Source organism: Pteropus medius, unplaced genomic scaffold (assembly GCF_902729225.1).
Source record: "Pteropus medius unplaced genomic scaffold, Ma_sr-lr_union100, whole genome shotgun sequence".
NCBI lineage: Eukaryota > Metazoa > Chordata > Mammalia > Chiroptera > Pteropodidae > Pteropus > Pteropus medius.
The window spans coordinates 6,838,669-6,860,348 of NW_024342475.1; the positions used below are offsets into that span (position 1 = coordinate 6,838,669).

The window sequence follows — 21,680 nt, forward strand, 5'->3', positions numbered from 1 at the left end:
CTTTCTCCATGTGTGCTTAGCACATACATATTTTCTTTAGGCCACAAACTTCTAGTTGCTGATAAGTAGAAACAGTTTCTTTTGTTTCCAGATAAGATATAATGTGTATTCTTTAGCTATTTCATATTTTTATTAGGTTTTAAAATATGAAACGGCTCAATAGTAATCTGAAAAACAAGAGGGATCAAAAGATATGTGATTTAGTCTTTGGTGCAGCGTTTGATTGCATAATTATATAACTACAACTAAATTTATAAATATGGTGCTATTTTTTATCAATGCATAGAGAACACTTCAAGTGTAATATGATTCATATGAAAGAAGCTGAAAACACAGCGCAACCATGTAACCCATAACACATCAAATGACCTTTAAAAAATAATAATCCAGACCAAATAATGGTGCCCAAAGTCAGAAATTTAATAAATATTTTATTTACTTTTTAGGTAAATTTCCCCCACCCAAGCAATTCATATAAGGCTACTGGCTAGATTAGAACACAAATGGAAAACTGTGGACCCAAGTAGAAAACCATGAATTTCAAAAATGTTGAGATAGTCTATATTTTAAACATCATGTTTGACTATATATGGTAGTATATGATTTACTATCTTGTTCCATTTTTATGTCATTATATTATTTAATTATTTATTATTTAAGTTTTGTAAAAGCAAGAATAGAGCTTTTTGTTTAAAAATGTGAAGGACCATCGCATCTATTCCTTAAAACAAAGACATTTGGAAGTAATATTTTCTCAAAAGATATCTCATGGCTTTAACATCACCAATTCCTAATCAGGTCATATCCATATATCCAGTTAAATTCACTACCACAGACAAAAAAAAAAAAAATCATATATATATATAACATCTACTTTGTACAAATTATAAGGTTAAGCTTAGGAGCTTAGGTAGATGAAAAAAGAAATTAGATAAGATCTCAGCCTGTGATTTCTGACTCTAAAAAAACAACTGATTCTGACCAGCAGTGTCAAGAAAGAAAGGCAAATTTCTATTTTAAGTCACCATGATTTACTTGTAACAGTAGATATATTGCTAGTGTGATTCAATTCCAAGAAAACTTCCTCCTAATTAGAAAATAGAGAACTGAGTTATAAATAATATAGATTATAAGTTTTCATTTGTGTCACAGAACTGACAGCTGAGTAGTTTAGTACTTCTCAACTGGAGATGATTTGTGGTAGTTTGCCATCTAGTAGGTAAAGACTAGGAATTTTGCTCAACATCCTACAATGCACAGGATGACCCTGCAACAACAAAAAATTACCCGACCCCACGTGTCAATAATGTGGATTATTCTATATGTGATTTGATAAGCAGTCTATGATGTAATATTTTGTAATCAATAGCCAGGATGCTCATTGAATTACAAATAATTCATCTGATTTGTTTGCTGCAAAACCTAAATCAGCCAAAATGGTTGTATGGGGTTGTGGGTATGAATAAAGAAATTGTATCAAACCATTTGTCTACTTAACTAGAGATCATTCAATAATTAAGCATTAAAAAATGATGGAAAGAAACAGAAAAAATGCTATAAAAACAGTTTAATTGCCAATTTTATGAAATAATTTATCTGACTAGTTATGCTATAATTGTAGAAACATGAGCTTTAGATTCAAAGTAATATTGTGAACTTGTCCTTTCGGCCTTGTCTTTCTAAATATCAGCTACCCTCTTCTGTTAAAATAGATACAAAAATCTTTCAGGGTTTCTGTAATAATTGAAGAAGAGAATATGCAAGACAGGACATATATTAGGGAGTTCAGAAGAGAGACATATTATTAAGCTAGTATTACAAATTTTAGGTTTTTTATTAGTATCACCATGAATATTGACAGTACATTCTCCTTCGTCATGGTTTATATGGAATTCAGTATGAATAGCAGAGAAAAGATCTGTAACTAAACCCCAGTGTGTCCTATCTCCATTATTTGTTTGTTTGTTTGTTTTTCTCCCTTAAGTAATTTTCACAATCTCTCTTGAAATACTAGTCTTCTCATCTGTAAAACTAACTTCATGAGCTGCAGCCAATGTTCAGAAGTGTGTTGGCATTTTGTGTACAGAAGTAAGAAAGGACATAGATATTTTGCACTCTCACCCAGGCATGTAGTGCTAAAAATAAAATAAATAACAGGTACACTGAGATGGGTAAGGCGATGTTAGGAAAAAATATTGAAAAATTATGGCAGACTCTTCTTTGTTCCTAGCCTACTCTACATTATGAAAAACTAATGTCTAATGAAAATTAATCCATTCTTCTTTGATTGAGATTGTTAATTATTATTAACTCATACTGATGATATTATCATAATCTTATTATCAAAGTGTAACTTCAATTAAAAACTTATTTATATTACAATAATATATAAATTGAATGAGACATTGCTCACTAATGAAAAGTTTAAGTTCATTAAGCCAAAAAAAGTGCCAGAGGGCTGTGTGTTTGATAGTCATGTCTAAATTTAAGATTATGCAATGGCCTAAATTTCAGTTTCCCTGAAATGACTCCTGGCATTTTAAATGTTCCTGTGTCAAAGAAATGAATAGCTTCAATTTATTATTATTTTTTTTTATTTTCAAGTTCAGTTAAGATGCTCTGTCAGAATTAATTCCTGAATTATTTTTATGTATTATAATTTTTTTGGCATTAAGAAAATTTAAATAAAAAAGTCTTTGCTGCTTTAAGTTTATCAAAAACAAAGAATTGATTGTTGTTGTTGCTCTGTTTATGTTAACTAAAAAACATATTTCAAACTTTTAGAAACAATTTTCACCACTACAAGAATTATGAAAGTATTTAGGAATTAGTTAAGAACAATGCCTAAAAATTAATATTTTTCTCATCTGAAATTATCAAAGTTTTTGGATAAATACTGATTAAATTTAATAAATTATCAAAAGTGAATCATGAGAATTTTTAACAATTTATGAAATTGAAAACTTCCCCTCTATTTCCTTGTGAATAATTTCAGCACTTTTTTGGCTATCATTTATGGCATATATCAGAACATTTCTCATTTCAAGAATGATCTTATTGCTCTAAGAACATAACTTGTCCTTCTCCAATACTGTTCAGTGAGCTCTTTAACATTATTTTTAATGGATTTAAAAAATGTGTTGCTTCATTTTTAAGACTATACTACTCTCTTTGCAATTGATGTACTATTTTGTAAAACACCTTTTTAGCTGAGCTGACAACTTATGTACAGTGAGAGTAGATTCCATTTGTAACTTAAAATGACTGTAAAGACAAATCAACTCCATGAAATTGGGTCTATAACAAACATGTACAATCCCTCAGCAGTAGCAGTGTTTTTCTAGTACCAGTAGGAGAAGTAATGAAGTCTTGTTGATATTAAGCTAGAGCAATGCTTTAACATGAGTGACTGCCTAATTCACAGATAGAATAATCCATAACAGCTCTCCAGGGGCAACTTCTGTATTACAGCATATTTCTATATTCAGCAATAATAAAAGATGTCATTCGGATGACCTGAGATCTACAATTTCATGCTATGGTAGGAAAGTTTTCTCCTTTCCTCCACATTGGCCTTCTTCATGGCTAATTATAGAGCTTGTGTCTTTCTCTTGCAATTTGCTGCTTGGTTGCTTCTTTGGGATTCACTCTAACACTATCAGATCTTGAATAACATGAATCTTTAGCCTAAAAGGAATCTATTTAAAGTTAATTTTTTATTCTTTTTTTTTTTTTTTCTAAATCATCTTGGGAAAGACTTTGTATAAGTACTCATCTATAAATCCTAGTTCCTGGAGGCTACTCTAATTTTACATAGATGTTCCATATTTATTTAGTGCCAAAGAGCAAGTTAAATTAACTATTTTCAACATAAATTCTATTATTTATGCATCTGTTTAGACTTTTTAAATTCATGTTCAGTTAATCTAATTTTTTGTTTACTAAAGCAACTAAAATTGGAGTCTTTAATTTTTTTCTTCCAGTTTAAAATAAATATTTTTTCAAATAAATTACTAAAAATTCTGAGTATATTTAAAAAACAGTTTTTTTTTTTTGGATTATGTATAAATTAACATATTAAATGCATGGGAAATAAACAATTTTGGGAAAAAAGTAATATTTTTAATATCTCTATCAAAAGTCTTTAAAAATTGAATGAATGACAAACCAGATGAAAATACTAATTTAATCAATCCAGTGGTTCAAGGACCATTCTGAGGAAATGTTCCATCACATTAAAACCCTTGAGTTTACACAATTTTCAAGAGTGGTTTTGAAATATATGAATTCATCAAACTCTACTTGAGCATAATTTACAAAATTTCATCTTGTTCAAAATCTCATAATAACCATTTACTACCCATTGTGAAATTAGCTTTTACCTTATCTTAATTCTGGGTCTTTCAAGCCATAATATTAACATCTTTATTCTTATAATTTATATTTAAATACTTGATAAATAGTCTATCTTTTGATATCCTAGGCATACATAAATTACAGGATGCCCTAGAAGTCTTGACTGGTACAGACTGATGATTTAAATACTTCAGTATGTACTTTTGTACTAAATCCACCCAATCAAGTATTTCATCCATTAACACGAGCTTTAGGAATGGTATTTGCATTTTCCACATTTTTTAAAAATGATATATGGTGTTACTTCCTTTGTTAATTCTCAATATTCTTAAAATAATTATTTTAAGACATTTAAGCCCTGAAATCCTGAGGCATTGAAATATACTTTATTTATCTAATATGAACTATGAATTTAGTACATCTATCTATTCAATAATTCATTTTTTCCATTAATTAAACAAATATTTATTAAGTGTTTACTCTCTTTCAAGCTTTGTTCTAATTTCTGGGAATGCAACTATGAATAAAACAAAGCTCCCTGCCCTCATACGGCTTATATACAAGTGGTGAAAAAAATAAACACACATAAAGTAATGGCTTATTGTGACAAGTCATAATTCAAAATCTAGCCCAATGATGATGACTATAAATTCACTTTCCTAATTTATAATACAATGCTCAAGATATGGTGTTTCTTTATCCCAGTTACTGTCTTTGGAAAAAGAAAAAAATATATCAAAGTAGGATTAAGGCAGGACTATCTGCTCCTTATCTGATATGAGGCATGTAGTATAAGACTGAAAAAGTATTTCTTGTATTTATTCATAAAAAAAAAAAGTGGTAAAGAAAAAAGAATCAAATGTGTACAGATTTGGGTTTCTTTTACACTAAACTTGCTTGTAATTTCAAAGAATATCAACAAAGAAAAGTTACTCTACCAAGTTTTGAACGGTTTTATTTGTAGCTTTGTGAAAGAAAGCTAGCCGTTAGGCAGCAGTTATGCTTTCTCATACAGTTGAACATAATGGAGTTGAAAACATCATTCTTGAATTGGAGTAATATGGTCCTGCCAATTCTCCTTCTAAGACTTCTCCCCTCCTTTGTGCTTCTATCATAAAGGGGCAGTTGAAAGACATTTGCATAGTTGCTAGTCCTTGAAAAGACATATTGTTTCCTTTTCTTCTCTTATTTTGATAAAATATTCTCATATTCATAGAGTACTCTGGTAAGCTCAGCTCATCTTGGTTTTGGTCTGGAGAGCAGGATAAAGTGCAATCCAATTTTGAGAACTATCTACAATTTTGCTTAATATTCCCATTGTGAAAAGTCAGAAGATTTAGGAGAGAAATATAATTGCCCCATATTTAAGATATTATTGAGAATGCAATAGACTGAATTTAAAATGCACTTGGAGAGTCAGTTTTTCTACTCAGTGTTAGAAAAAAATAATATTTTTCAAGTTCATTTCCAAAGTGCCAGTGAATTTTTTTCTAGATTGTCTTTAGTTTTGTTAAAAAGTTAACAGAAACTTGTGATATACGAAGTTGTCAGTGATGTTTGCTATTATTCTTTTTAGCTTTAAATATACTTTAATGCCTATTTATTAGTACAACTTATAACAAATCTGGTAAAAGTAAAAGAGAATTATAGAAACGTAGGGTTTTATGGAAATGCTAATATTTGGCAAAATGAAGAAAGTTAGAAATAAACTATCTATCTCATCTGATGGTACATTTTTGTCTCTGATCTAACTGGGAAACATCTTGCATTATTTACATAAAATTGACTTTATATTTTCATAGTTAAACAATCCCAAAACAGTATAGCCATCAAACAGATGATGGATTCTGAAATGGTCACCGCCTTTTTTGCTCCCAAGAACTTACCAAAGTTTTTGTTTCAGTTTTATCTTTTCTTTGCTAATAAAATATTTTTCTAAAATACTAATTGACTAGGATATTTTATCATCATGATAGAAAGGCTTTCGTTCCTGTTAATTTGTATGTTTAATGTCAAAAAAATTGTGATATTCACTTATTCTGTAATTCCAGTCTCATTAGATTCTTTGACTCTTATCTATTACTTTGTATTGTAGATGCAGCTGTTACTATTATTATTGTTATCATCATCATCATTATTATTAGTGGTTTTCTGAATGATAAGCTTTTTAATTGTTTGAGCACTTTTATTTTTCAGTTAATAACTTTCCATATACAGTGTATTAGAAAAGAGGCCTGAGATATGTTAAAAGTGTTAACATAATCACAAGGCATTAAATCCAGGTTTCTGATAACTTTTTCAAGCTGATAACAATTAATTGTGACCTGAAGGACCAGATGAATTTTGATTGTAACAGCAAAGAGGAGAAATGTTGCCAGAATCATAGTGACACTCTCCTGAGGAGAAAAGAAAAAGTAACAGAAAAAAAAAAAAAATCTTGCCTCTATAATAAAACCCCAAGGGAAGAGAAATGAGATAAAAGACACTAAGATATATGTGTGAAATGCTATATAGCGAATATTTAATTGCATTCTTTATCACTTGATAGAACAAAAATGTAGACACTTAATAAAAATTAAAAACCTATTTGTTTTTAACTATTCTTTGTTCCAAGCCTGATGGATAAAACTATGCTGCCAAAGATCTTAGTCTGGAGCCAATATTTGTGGAGCTACTTCTTGTTCAGAAATCGGAAAGTCATTTCAGCTTGGGGTAGACAGCTGTGTGAAGTGTTACCAAGTGAGTGATGTCTGCAAATTAGAAAGGCAAAAATTTTGCAGCTGGCAGTAGCATCTGAAATTCTTCAATTTTAGGAAGTGCTTAGAAGCTGAAAGAATGGATGAAAAGAAAGAGAAAAAAAACTTAACATCCAGAATAAAAATGTATATATTATATATATACAAATGTATATTTATATATATATATAAATGTAATTTTATATATATATAAATACATATATTTATATATATGGTCCATATATATAATATAAATAATTATATATATAAAATTATATATATATATGTAATTTCTTTTTCTTTAGATTGTACTACTTATATTTTGTATTTCTATTACTTTTTTTAAATGTACGTTTTAACATTAATTCTCTCGGGATAAAATAATGTAAACTTAATCATGAAAAAAATTTTTTTAGCTAGATTTGTTATTGAAATCAAGAATATATATGGCAAAAAAGGCCTTATCTATAGTTTAAGTACTTCTAAATGACATTCATAATATGATTGTATAATAATGCCAATAATACAAGTTTAGATTGCCTAATAGTCTATGCCTGAGGATCTTCTTGTGACATATTTTGTTGGCATCTCTCTAGGTAAAATAAATTTTCTAGATTAGATAGAATAAATCTATAGGTTCATGGATACCTTTCCCCACTTTTTATTTACTTAGTTTAATTCGTTGGGTTTGAATTTTACAATCATGCTACTTGAGATTATGAAATAATAGTTTAATTAATCAAAATGTACCAAATAATAATATCATAGGAAATTACGTAATTCCAGATTAATGGGAGGATACAAGGAAATCTCTTTATTAAATAGAGCAGTTTATTTGTGTTAGCTGATATTGTCTGTCCTATTTACCATTGCTGCATAACAGAACATCACAAAACTCAAGATTGGGAAAACAATAATATTATTTTGCCTGCAATTCTGCAGTGTGATAGGGGCTCCATGTAAATAGCTCAGCTCTTTCTCATATAGCATCAGCTGGGTCCGCCTAAAAGCAGAAGATATTTGACAGCTGAGATTAGAATGTTTGTATGGATCATTTGGCCTAACAGTGAAGGCTGAATGTCAGCTGGGACTTCAGCTGGGGCTGCCTGCTGGAATATCTGCACATATTCTTGTCATGTGGCTACTTGGCCTTCTGACAACATATTTCTGGGTTCCCAAGTGAGTGAGTATCCCAAGGAGATAAAATGAATTAGCAAGGTTTTTTATGATGTAGCCTTGTAAGTCACATAGCATCCCTTCTCTGCTCACCAAGTTCCACCCAGATTCAAGGGGAAGGGACATAAAACCCAACACTTGATGAGAGAAATGTCAATTTAGCATGTTAAGAAAAGCATGTGAGATGAAATATCTTGTGGAAGATTCTTTGAAAAATATAATTAGCCACAGTCTGCCTTCAGGCCATAACAATTCATTACTCTCTCACATGCAAAATATAGTTCAATTTTGCCCTAAGAACTCTAAGGCTCATGCCCTTACGATAGCAGTTTGAAGTTTATGATTCTATCATCTAGGTAGGCTTCAGGTATAGATGATGCTCCTTCAGTTCAATTCTTCAATACTGCTATTCAAGTACTTCCTTTTAGTCTGAAGACCTGTGAACTAAAGAGACAAGTTATCTATCCCTTTCACACACACACATACACATTATTCAATAATGGCCTAGGCATAGGATAAGGACTTTCAACATTCCTGTTTTAGAAGGAGCAAAACGAAAGTCACACAATAGCTACAGGTCAATAGCAATTCTGAAATCTTATGGTATACATGTTAACACGTCCTTGATTATTTCTTTATATATATATAAAGCTCTCTGTTAAAAAGAGTGTATGTTTCATATTTGTAGGAGGACATTCTTTCTTAGAAATTCTCATACTATCTTGGACCTCATCATTTCTCACTATAGGTAAAAGGGGACCTTGGCAATTATTATGGATCAACGGGGTGGAACTGCCCCAAAAGAGAGAGTATGGTGTAAGTGATGCAAAGTGAGTCACAAAACTAGACCACAGAAGTGCCATGTATTTTTGCTGTGATCTCTCAGGAGGCTCATGTTTGGAACCCAGTCATCATGCTGTGAGATATCAAGTAACAACTTGGAGAGACTACATGGAAGTCTGGTTTACAATCTGTTATGGACCAAATGTTTGCATCTCCCCAAATTTCATATGGTGAAGTTGAACTCTGATGCTATGATGTTTGGAGGTAGAGCCTTTAGAAGGTAATTATGTATAGGTGAGGTTATGAGGGGCAATCTCCCATGATGGAGTTAGTTCCTTTATAAAGAGAAGGAGAGACACCAGAACATCCCTTCTCTGCTATGAGGGGGTACAGTGAGAAGGCAGCCAACTGAAAGCCAGAAAGAAGGCCTACACCAGGAGCCTAATCAGTTGGCACCTTGGTCTTGGACCTTCCAGCATTCAGAACTGTGAGAAATAGATGTCTGTCGTTTAAGCCACTCAGTTTGCGATATTTTGTTATAGCAAGTTCTGCTGACTAATACATAGCCCTGAGTTCCCAGCTAAGTGTCAGCATCAATTATCAGACTTGCATGAGAAACGCTTTGATGGTTTTAATAACTAAGGTCAAGCCATCCCTAGACTTCCAACTTCTCCTGCTGATACCTCATGGAGCAGAGACAAGGTACTTTCTCCAAGTCTGGTCCACTTAGCAGATTAGATAGAAATAAAATAATTGTTGATGTTCAAATCCACTTGGTTTTAAGGTGATTTGGAATACAGGAGGAAGTTGCTGCTCTAACAACTCAAGCATAAGGTATTAGCTCTGTGATAAGGCAGTGAGCAGAAATAGTGAGGGCACTAGGGACACCGGTCATGAGAGAGTCTTGGGAAGAGTATGAGTAGAAGCCTGATGTATCTCAAGGAGGCTTTTGGGACAAACTTAAAGCAAAATCGGAAAAATGATATTAAAACCTAGCAAAAAGAGAACCCTTGTTATATAGTAGCAGAAAGTTTTTGGAACTCCATCATCTAGAGTAACAGAAAATGAAAGCAATTTCTTAGTGAAGCTTCTGATCTGGTAAAGAGATTTTTAGACAGTCGGGGGCCTGAGAATCACTTGGTTTCATTTCACAGCCTATGATAAATGTAAGAGGAAAGAGGTAATCTAGAGAAAGAACTGTTAAATGAATAGGAAGGAGCCAGGGATTGATGTGTTTGAAAATAAAAATGTTCCTCATTCTTATTTTCTCCAGATGGCAGATTATGCAAAATTAAGAAATGACTTTTGGACAGAGGATAAATCCACTGTCAGGCAAACATGGTACAAAGGCGAAGCCAACAGTGTGATTATAAAATCTTTGTTAAGACCTCAGAGCAATTTAAAGTGGTACCTCATAGACCCTTTAAAACTGATATTATTAATGTGATCATTAATATTATTTTATGATGTATTATATTTATTTAGGGAAAAACACTCAACTTAAGCTCCTGAGGCTGTGTCCTTTCTATTGTGAAATAATATTACTCTGTATTAGCAGACCACCATATACATTATTTATTTAATCATTATATTACATTATTTATTTTCGTTTTTTTAATCAAACCTATGGGGTGTGTAAGGCAAGTCTCATTATTCTCTATTCTTCCCAATATTATTAGAGGTCAGCTTCAATGTCTATTCATCTTGTTACCCCTTCAGCCCAGTGACTAATTATTTGACTTTAAGAAGTGTTTTCTCTATATCAGGCACAGTTCACATTACCTAAGTTGTCCTATTAGTTCTCATAACAACCCAATACAGGCAGTGATGTCACACCTGACTGTCAGGTGAGGTAACTGAAAACCCAAACAGTTAAATAACATTTCTATTATCACATTACCGTTGTAGAATCAGGAATATAATCTGTTTTTTATGAATTAAAAATAAGCAAGCTATTATTTTATTTCACCTGGTCATCTTGCATATAATAGAGTCACAAAAAGAAAAGAAAAGGAAAGGAAAAGAAAGAAAGGGAAAGAAAATAAAGAAGAACAGAGAAAAGAAAAGAAATAAAGTTATTTGATTTCTCAATTTTTTTTTCTCTAAAATACTGAGATTTTCTAGTTTCGCTATCTCTGAATAAGGCCTCTAGATGCAATGTGTTTTTCTTAATTATACAATAACTTTTGTTTTAATTTTTAAAGTTTAAAATTAACATGGAAAAAGATCATTTATTTTGCTTCCATTGTATAAGGTTTAAACTCCATAGATAAAAGTTAAAAAATGGTAATACAAGGATTTCTTAATTTTTTTATAATTTTCTATTTTCATTAAAAATGATAACCTAGAATTTAATTTATGTAATATTTCAATCATATGATACATATAAACAAAATATATTTTTAATATTTAGATAGTTACTATTTCATTTTTTCAAATTTCATAGGTGTATATTATAGTACATACTTAAAATACTTTATTTTATAATATAGTGTCAACCTTATATTCTCCTTTAATTATAATTGTCTTTATAGCTCATTGGTTTTGGTGTACAGGCCCTAGGAATATGAAGTGAATAAAAGTTGTCATTTTATTCATTTGTTTATATATTCATTTTTCTTCCAATAATGTGTATTAAACTAGGTGTCAGACACTATGCTAATCCTTGATTTATATCTTGGGGCACACATGTACCAAAAGGACGAATAAACCTAAAATGCAGTTTGGTAAGTGTTAGGATAGAGCTACATACAAGGTGCATGGAATATAAGAGCTGAGTGTCTAAAAATGTACAACGAGAAAGAGACTTTTTATTTAAAAACTCATAGGATTTAGCAAAATTGAGCAATTAAATGATGAACATGGAAAGAACCTGTCCCAATTACCAGACAGCAGGCAAAAAGAGTGAATTTGTAACTGAGAGGCAATGAGATAGACAACTGGCACCCTTGATTCTGAGAATAATTTGGAAATGGCAGTAGGGGTGGCTTATCCTTGTTTCATACCTGGGCTCAACTAGAACACTTTAATGTTGTAAATTTGAGATTTTGGAATCCCCAAAAAGCTTGTTTGCTTACATGTCTTTAGCCAGCACTGGGAGGAATTGAGGACTAGGATTGTTGAAGGAAGCATTCCCACATTGCCTCTACAGGAAGCTTGACTTTCTCAGCATGGTGGGCTCAGGGGATCCGGACAACTTGCTTAGAGTTCTAAGAACAAGTGGTCCAGGGAACAAGATAGAACGTGCATCGCTTTGTCTAACTTAGCCCAAGCATCGCACAGAGTTACTTCTGGTGTATTGGTTGCAAGCAGGTTATAAGTCCTACCAGATCTGGGGAGTGAGGAAGTATGGAGGAGTATCAGTTACACTGTATAAGAGTGTAGAATGAAAGATGATGATGTGGTCTTTTTTTTTTGAAACATACAATCTCTCACTATTTGTCACTCTAATAACATTAAAAAATAGAACTGGATTCTATGTAGGTCTCATCAGTTTTTATTTTGATTGGCTTTACCCCAGTTTCTCAATTAAAATGATCTTTTTCATCTTTTTAGGTGAACTTCTGAATATTTTATCAAAGCATTTTGCTGGAAAAATTTGTATTGTCAACAAAGAAGGGAATGTATCCAAGAATAAAGTGTACCAGCATAGCATTTTTGCCATTCACTGGCTTGCAAAATTTTAAATTATTCTAAAAGAACAAGTATTAGAGAAATGATAGAATAATCTTAGTTTTTAGCAAAAATAGAAATTTAATGGTGAAATTCTCTCAAACTTTGATAAAATAATCTATTTTCTCCTTACGTTCTTTGACTGTACAACCTTTGACACTGTAGGCCGTTTATGTATAAAATTCTCTTGTTCTTTAAGCTTTCCTGTCATCACATTTGTTTATTTGCCTTCTGTCCAGAATAGTCCTTCTAAATTCTCCTTCTGACTTCCTGTGTCCAATTAAATGTCAGTATACAACTTTACAGTTTTCTTGAGTACTTTATCATTTTGCATGGTTTTATTACTTCAATGTTCCATATTATTGTCACCGATAATTCAGAATTCTGGAAGCATGTATTCATTTGTCCACTGGAAATCTCCATGGAATTATCTTAAAGTTACCTAAGCTTACTAGGACCAAAATTGAAACCATCATCTTTTCTTTTAAATCCAGTTTCTCTAAATTTCTTCTCCAAACTAGTGCCATCATTCATCTAGTAATCCAGTCCAGAAACTCTAAGATTGAAACTGCATTTCACTATTACCTTAATTTCATACATAAACTTATTTACTAGTTGCTGTAAGCTTTATCTCATATATCCTTGTGTTCTCTGGATCCACTCCACCTGTCACCATTGCCCTGGTCAATGTTTCATCTTTTCTCACTTAATCATCTAGCTCATCATAGTTTTAATAAACATCAATTAATTTTCTGAAAAGCTGCCACAAAAATCTTCTTATGATCGTATGACAACCTCGCTTAGAAGTTCTTAAATAACTCTATAGAGTTTAAACAATATTTCTGTGATTCAAACTGCCTTATTTTTTTAATACATATCTATTTTCTGCAGCAACAAATATAGAAATAATTTTCCAACCATTCCTAATTTTCTGCACTGCCCTTAAACAGTTATATCGTGAGACTTTTCATAGTTTTGTGCCCTACTTACTCACAGGTGCCACAGGCTTCCAGTTCCTCCAGTGTCCTTGCTTTTGTCTCCCTTGTTAATTTCAGGCTCACTTCTCAGCGAAGTGGTAAAGGATGGACGTGAGAAACGTCCTACAAACTCATTATTGAACCTCAATCTGTTTGTAGGCTTATATTCTTGAGACGTGACCTTCAAAGAGTTGTTTTAGCTTCTCTACTTCTTTAGGTGAGGCAGGAAGGCTGGACGGGCCTGGAGTCAGCTAACTGACCTCCCCCAGCTGGATCAGGCTTTTGTAAAGTCTTTTTCCCAGCTCTTAGGTATGCATTAGTTTTAGAAAACTTTGTATTTTTATTTTTATTTTTATTACAGTAACATTTGTTAACAAAATCCAGTAAGTTTCAGGTGTACAATTCATCAGTAAGGCATATGCATTGTGTGTTCACCGCCCATGGTTAGATTTCTTTCTGTCACCACATATTCTACCACTTTTAACCCATCTACCTCTTTCCTCCCCCCTCCCCACCCTTTAGTAACCACTAATCTATTGTCCATATCCATGAATCTCTGCTTATTTGTCCTATTTGTTTGTTGCTTTTAGGTTTATATCCCACATATAAATGATATCATGTGGTTTTCAACTTTTTCTGTCTGGCTTATTTCGCTTAGCATGATTATCCCAAGGGCCATTGTGTTGTCACAAATGGCAGCATTTCATCTCTTTTTATGGCCGAGTAATATTCCATTGTATATATGTACCACAGCTTCTTTATCCAATCATCTGTTTTAGGACACTTTGGTTACTTCCACATCCTGGCTACCATGCATAAAGCTGCTATGAACATCAGTGTACAAATATCTTTTCGGATATGTGTTTTCAAGTCTTTGGGGTAAATATTCAGTAGAGAGATTGCTGGATCATATGGTAGATCAATTCTTAATTTTTTGAGGAAACACCATACTGTTTTCTATAGTGGCTCTCTGAACCTATTTCACAATAGTTCATTTTTCCTACCTCTTGTCAGAGCCCAAAGGAGATTTCTTCTTAGTTCTTCCCTATAAAAGCCTGGCAGGATTCTTCAGACAAAACCTATGAAAGTGTGTAGTTATCTCCTAACACTACTGTCCTTACGAGTTTCTCACTCTCATGCTAGCCCACACTCATTTTCAAGCAGTTCATCACAATTACTATTTAAGTATTCCTACCAGATTATGTCTGCAGCAGCTTCTGCCCTGGTAGGCTAACTTCATCTGTCAGCTTTGCCTCTCTCTCCAGATTTCATGGTGGTGGTTTGACCTGGATTTCAGTTCTCTAATGGGTCCATTAAAATATGTTTATTTTCAGCTTGTTCAGCTTCTTGTTACTGGATGTATCAGAGTGATTACTTCCAAGCTCTTACCTGTCAGATTATTGAATGTCAGTAGTTTTTATGAGTTTATAAAAATTTAGTGAGCCATCCTTATATATATGCTTCTATGTTAGGTTTATAACTTATATATTTATTTATTTCTACCTACCTAATTTCCTTGGAAATTAGTCCTCGGTTCCCTAAAATTATCACAACTATATTGATATCGAGCACTATTTATAATTGTGGGTGTTTCACATGTTATTCCATTTAATTTATTCTTCCCCATCTTAAGATGAAACTACTAACTTACTTTATAGAGGAGACTGACACCAAGAGAAATAGATTATCCAAACTCACAGGTTAGAAAGAGATGGAAGAAGTATTTCTACTTAGATTTCTGACTTCAATTCCACAATGATCATAAAATTGGGGAAGCCATACTTAATCACCTGAAATTGCTATACAAAATGCAAGAGATGAATTCAAGTGCAAGATTTTGTGGTAATTGCTCGCTGATGATTTTTCTCTTTCTTTTCTATCACACTGTAATTGATAGAGGTAAGGTCAGTTCTAATTCTCTATTGTCTTAGATACCCTAGAAATATTACTCTCTGTGCATTTTAATCTTAAGAAAGGCAAGCAATTGAATTTTTTTATATATACACCACAGTGTTGAAATATTTCAGGCATTTAAATAATTTTTCTCACAAAGATGACTCAAGTAAAAGTTGACAACAATTTTATGGATTGACAAAATGAATTATAATTAATTAATGTAAATTATGCTTTTATTTATAAAAATTTGATTTTTAAAGCAGCTAAAGTTTTTATTACTTTTCTGTAGGAGTATTATATTTATTACTTTTTCTGAAGGAGAACTTTGCTTTAGGTGAACTTATCAACACAATATATCCTGGACTAGAGAGGTAATTTTATGGAATTTTTGAACCTTTATATATTAAGCCCCCGAGATTCACAGTTGGTTTTACAATAATAAGTTGTTTTCTAAAATGACAATTTTTTTTCAGGAACATAATTTATCCCTTTAAGTAATTTGGAGTTTTTTGTTTGTCTGTTTGTTTGTTTTTTAATAGTCCTTCTATGGCTTGTCTCTTTTGGCATTATGGAACAATCTGAAATAACCCTTCACTTACCCTAAGTGATTCAATCTAATAGTTTAATTGGTTCTGCAGAACAGTCTTCTTAGTATTTGGTTATATAATCTGTATATTAATTTATGGTTTAGAAAAAGAGAGTTATAAAGTAAAAGTATGTACAAAGGGATTTATTTATTTATTTATTTATTAGACCAATTGCTGATATTCACTATGGGCAAATGGATTTAAGTAGGTTTTTCAGATTGTTCTCAGTTCGAATGTAAGTAACAGATATTAGATTCTGTATCCTAGAAGATGTAATAAACATTAATTAACTCCCATAACAATCCTTGGAAATGTGATCTCTATTATGTCCATTTTGTAGATAAAGAACTTGTAACTAGTAATCAAACTATGCTGAGCCATATACTGAAGAGTTTCCCATAAACAATGAGATATAGTCACATAAGTGCCCTAAAGCAGTTATGTTTGGCAATTGTTTTCATTTGTGATTTTTAAAAATTTAATAAATATTAATTTATAATTAACTTACCTACTTACATTTTTCTTTGTTTTTCATAAAAGTTGTTCTAAGCATAATCTTTTCACTTGCATTCACAGTCATTTGCCACCACAGATTGATCTATATTCATGTATTTATCTTTTTATTATGAATTTAAGAACGACTGGTGTTTGGTTTACCGGTTTCCACCATGTTTTCTTTTTATGTAATCTATTTCCACACCCATTTGTCTACTTCTGCAAGAGTTCAAAAGAAGATATATTTTTTTCTCATCCTTAAATTAATTCTATCCCTGTTTGCTTCCTGAAGTATATCATACCCATACTTATGAATTCTCTCTCTAATACCTAGTGTGCCAATCTTATGCATTCTTACTTTGAATTTTCCATTTAAAAATCCATTGATATTCTCTCTTTCAAATTACTCTCTTATTTTCCCATGTATTTAATAGTCAGATTCTTTAACTTGTGTTCTTATATTGATTGTGACCATTCCCTTAACATGTGCTCCTTTCTGTAACAGCTTGCAAAGTCTTTCTAATTTAGCATAATGCTAACTCAGATATCTCAGTGCTATAGGCTTAATGTTTGTGTTCCTCCAAAATTCATAGGTTGAAGTACTAATTCCTAGTGTGATGCAATTAGGACCTAGGGCCCTTGGGAGGTAATTAGATTATGAGGGCAGAGAGGGCTCTCATGAATGGGATTAATGTCCTTATAAAGAGGGCCACTGGGAGCTTTCCAGCCCCTTTAGCCATGTGTAAATACAAGAAGTCAGCAGTCTGCAACCCAGAAGAGGCCCTCATCTGACCATGCTGTCCATAGCTGGTACTACCAGCCTTCAGAACTGTGAGAATTACATTTCTGTTTGTTTGTTTGTTTGTTTTTTAAGCTACCCAGCCTGTGTTATTTTGTTATGGTAGCTCAAACAGACTAATACATGGAATAACCAGGTGACTTATACTTCTTTTTATATCTTATAATTTTTTTAGTATTTTAATCAATCTTTTAAATAACTTCCCTTTATTTAACACAACTGGACAAGTTCCTATCTTCAAATTCTAATCTTTCTAATCTTCTACATCCATTGGTCTTCTTGACACTGTATTTTCCATACATATATATATATATGTATGGAAAATACAGTGTATATATATATATATATGTATATATATATATATATATACATATATATATATATATACATATATATATGTATATACTGTATACATATATATGTATATATATACATATATATACACTGTATATACATATATATATATATATACAGTGTCAAGAAGATATATGTATACATATACATATGTATACATATATATATATATTTTTTTTTTCTTTTATCTCTGATTGCTTCTTCTCTGTTGTATTTGCAATTCTTCTTTCCTCTCACATCACTAAATGTCTCCTGAGGAAAATAATTCAGGCTTCTACTCTTACAGGCTGAATTTATACCATCTGTTCAACTACTCATTGCCTTGTAGAGTGTAGTAGATAACTGTACACTAGATATAACAGATAAAAAACAGTGTCTATAACTGTAGTATTCAAGAAATATAGAAAAAACATTTCTTTATTTCCATTTAAATAAACTCTATTTGCATGTTTAAATTCCATTCAGTCAGTCACATGAGATGGTCTGCCATCTGCTCTTGTGTTTTTGCTTATGAAGATATTTGCTAAAGAATTTCTCATGTTATTAGATCCCCACACAGGACTCCATGCTGGACTCTGTTGACCTGTACCTTCTTTCAGTTTGCTTGTATGTAGCTGACACTTTTGTATCATATTTAAGGGTAGGTAGCCATTCGCCTATTTTATGATCACAATAGACCGTGATGATTACTGATAAGGAAGTCTAAGACACTTTTTACATGGATTTTTTCTAAACTTATTTTCATTTTTGAGCCTTTCTTCTCCCAATATCTCCCTACTCCTCTTTCCAGCCCTCTCATTCAAAGCTCAGCTTAATGTCACAAAATGAGGGCTGAACTTCTATCTTCTCTGTCTGTATCTATTTTCTTTGTTCAATCCAGGGGATTTTTTTTCTCAAGCCTCCACGGGAGACCCAAATCTCCAGCTCTCACTCACAAATATTTCTTTCATGTACTAAAAACCTTTCTAACAGCTAAAGGCTTAGCTTTCTGGATATTGAAGTCAGGATGCTCCTTAATTTCTACTTTCCTTTTTATTATGTTTAAATCCAAGATGGAATATTCTGGTCCCTAAAATGAAAATGTGTTGGTGGTAGCAAAATTTATTGGGAGAAAAATAAAAAACCTCCACTTGTAAACCAAAAAAAGAAAATAGGGTAGCATTTTGGAATAGACCATATTTTCACACAATTACAGTTTTGATAGAGCAGGAACTCAGCTCTCTGTCCATCAGGCCTGTCATCATCAGGGGAGAAATGAAGCAGAATCTCATCATGGTCTCCCTATACTAACACCTGTTGGTAACTTTAAGCAATTTCCATGCTTGCTAATGACCCGCCATCCCAAGAAAACCACACGAGCAAGCTGGAATCAATGAGGTGGGAGAGGGGGAGCAAGTCAACCAGGGCTAGAATACTGGAAGTTGATTTATCAGTAGATATCATTGTAACTGTATATTCTATATATTCTGACTGGTAGTTTATAAACTATGACATTTTTTAAGTAGGAATGACATTTCCCAAGATCACCTTTCCTTCATGTTTCCAGGTAAAAGTTCATTAAAAAAAAAAAAAAAAAAGAAAGAGGAATGACATGAAATTGGAAGTTGACAGTGCAACAGTCATAATTACTAACTAAAAGTTGTTGTAATTAGATGTAGTAACAAGAAACACAGATATGACTGATGAGCCCAGGCTGCTCCTTACTCTTCTTTGGTCCATGCTCAGCTCTTTTTCCTGTCCACTGACCCTGTTGAATAATAGTGGTCCCAATTCCATGATCGGATGCTTGGCTCTAGATCCTGAGTCTTAACCACATAGAGACCTCAGCTTCCCAGACATCACTCTCTAGTGTTCCTTTGTAGTCCCAATTTGGTTCATGGTTGGCTTTCTGATGCCTTCAGAGGATTCTTTCTCTGATTTTACCTATGTTCCAGATCCTGACTGCCCCACGTTTCCCCTGATTATGTAAGATCTAATCCCTATTATACTCTCCTCATAACACTTTTGAGGTCTCTGATACCCTTAACAAGGCCTGAATAATACAGAATGAACTCAATATTTATTCTGTTGAGTTCTCAAGCTGCTTAGATAAGATATAAAAAAGGAGAAATAATTGGATTATAGATGTAGAAGTTAAAAATATAAAGGAAACTTTGTGCCATAAACTAAATAAAAAAATATCTGTTTGAACTTGCTATTATACTTAGATACTCCCTAATTCCAATATTTTAGTTCTCATTAGAACAATTATGTCATCTCATTTTTATGATTTCTAAGTATGCTGAAATTATGTCATATAATGCCTTCTATGTTATAATGTGATAAAGAGTATGGTGTCTCTTTGTATGTATGAAAACAAAAGTGAAATCCTTAAGTTTTTATATAGTTCTCTTGATGTTATTTTTTCCTAATCTTATTAGTTTTATAAATTCTATCCACTACTTCCTTAATACTGTGATTTTCTTCTTTGTTTTGTTGAATATTATTTACCTAACAATAACAATAAAAGCTTTGCACAATTACCAAACCATGTGATGTTCTAGATAAATTGATTTGGAAAAATGTGGCAAAAGAAAAATAAATTATGTTAAATTTTCGCTAACCTCGATATTAATTTCTCCTGGTCATGCATACATGTATTAATTCTTATACAAAATGATGAGAGTTATTTCTATACTTCAGTGTTTTTGATTGGTAAAACATATGTATATATAATTATTTATTATATAGTTATTTGTCCTAAACAAATAATGTAGCTTCATTACAATGCAATATATATATATGCCTTAGTGTTGAACTATACATCTGAAACTTACTGGGTTTTGTTAACCAATGTCATCTTAAAAAAAAAAAGTCAAATATTACAAAAATTATCAAAATATATGATATAAACTTAACCAGTAGAAACAATGACTATTAAATATTTAGTCTTCCAACTTTCATTTTCTGCACATATATCTATAAACATGCACAAACACATATACTCACACCAATAGGATTGTACTATTTGGCAAGTTGTTTTTCTCATTTACCGGTTTATAATTTTTCATGTGTATGTTTGTACACAATTTAATTAAATAATTTTAATCAACATTTTCTTTGATTTTATTTCCAGTGAGAACATTATTGATCTTGACAACTAATTTGATTAAAAGGTATTAGGGTGCCAATACATTGATGTCTTATTCTTAATGCATATTTGGGGATGTTTTTGCTTATTTTGGAATTGAAAACTTCTAAAAACCTATTGTTACTAAAGGAATATAGCGTGATAGTATATATTAAGATGTATTCAATAATGCTTTTCTGATAGTCAAAATAATTACATAATAGTCATAGTATATGCATGGTTTCTCAAAGCCATAAACATTAACTGTAATATGCTACTATAAGAAAAAAAATAGTGAATTTAGAAAAATTCTGTACTTTGATTCTGTAATAACTAGTTTATTATTTAACCTTTCTCAGTCTCCTTTATTTCATTATTAAAAAGAGAAAATGAGTCTATGGCCATGCTACCCTGAACGAGCCCAATCCGTCTGATCTCGGAAGCTAAGCAGGGTAAGGCCTGGTTAGTATCTGGATGGGAGAGCACCTAGGAAGACCAGGTGCTGTAGGTGTAGAAAATAAAAAAAAATAAGGGATTGTAAGCTGACAAGGTCCTGCAATCTGTGAGGTCAACCAAGGTTTGCCTCACCTAAAAAAATAAAAATAAATAAAAATAAAATAATAAAATAAAATTTAAAAAAGGGAGTGACATGGAATTTACCCTGTTACTTTATTTTGAATATCACAATAAAGCAGCAGTGCACAGAAAAAAATCAGCATTGATTATGGATTAAAAAATTAA

General features: G+C 31.9%; 1 pseudogene; it reads left to right on the top strand.

Annotated features, from left to right (window-relative positions):
* Window positions 1–21,332: 21,332 nt before the first annotated feature.
* Window positions 21,333–21,450, top strand: LOC120605426 (uncharacterized; annotated as a pseudogene).
* Window positions 21,451–21,680: the final 230 nt, after the last annotated feature.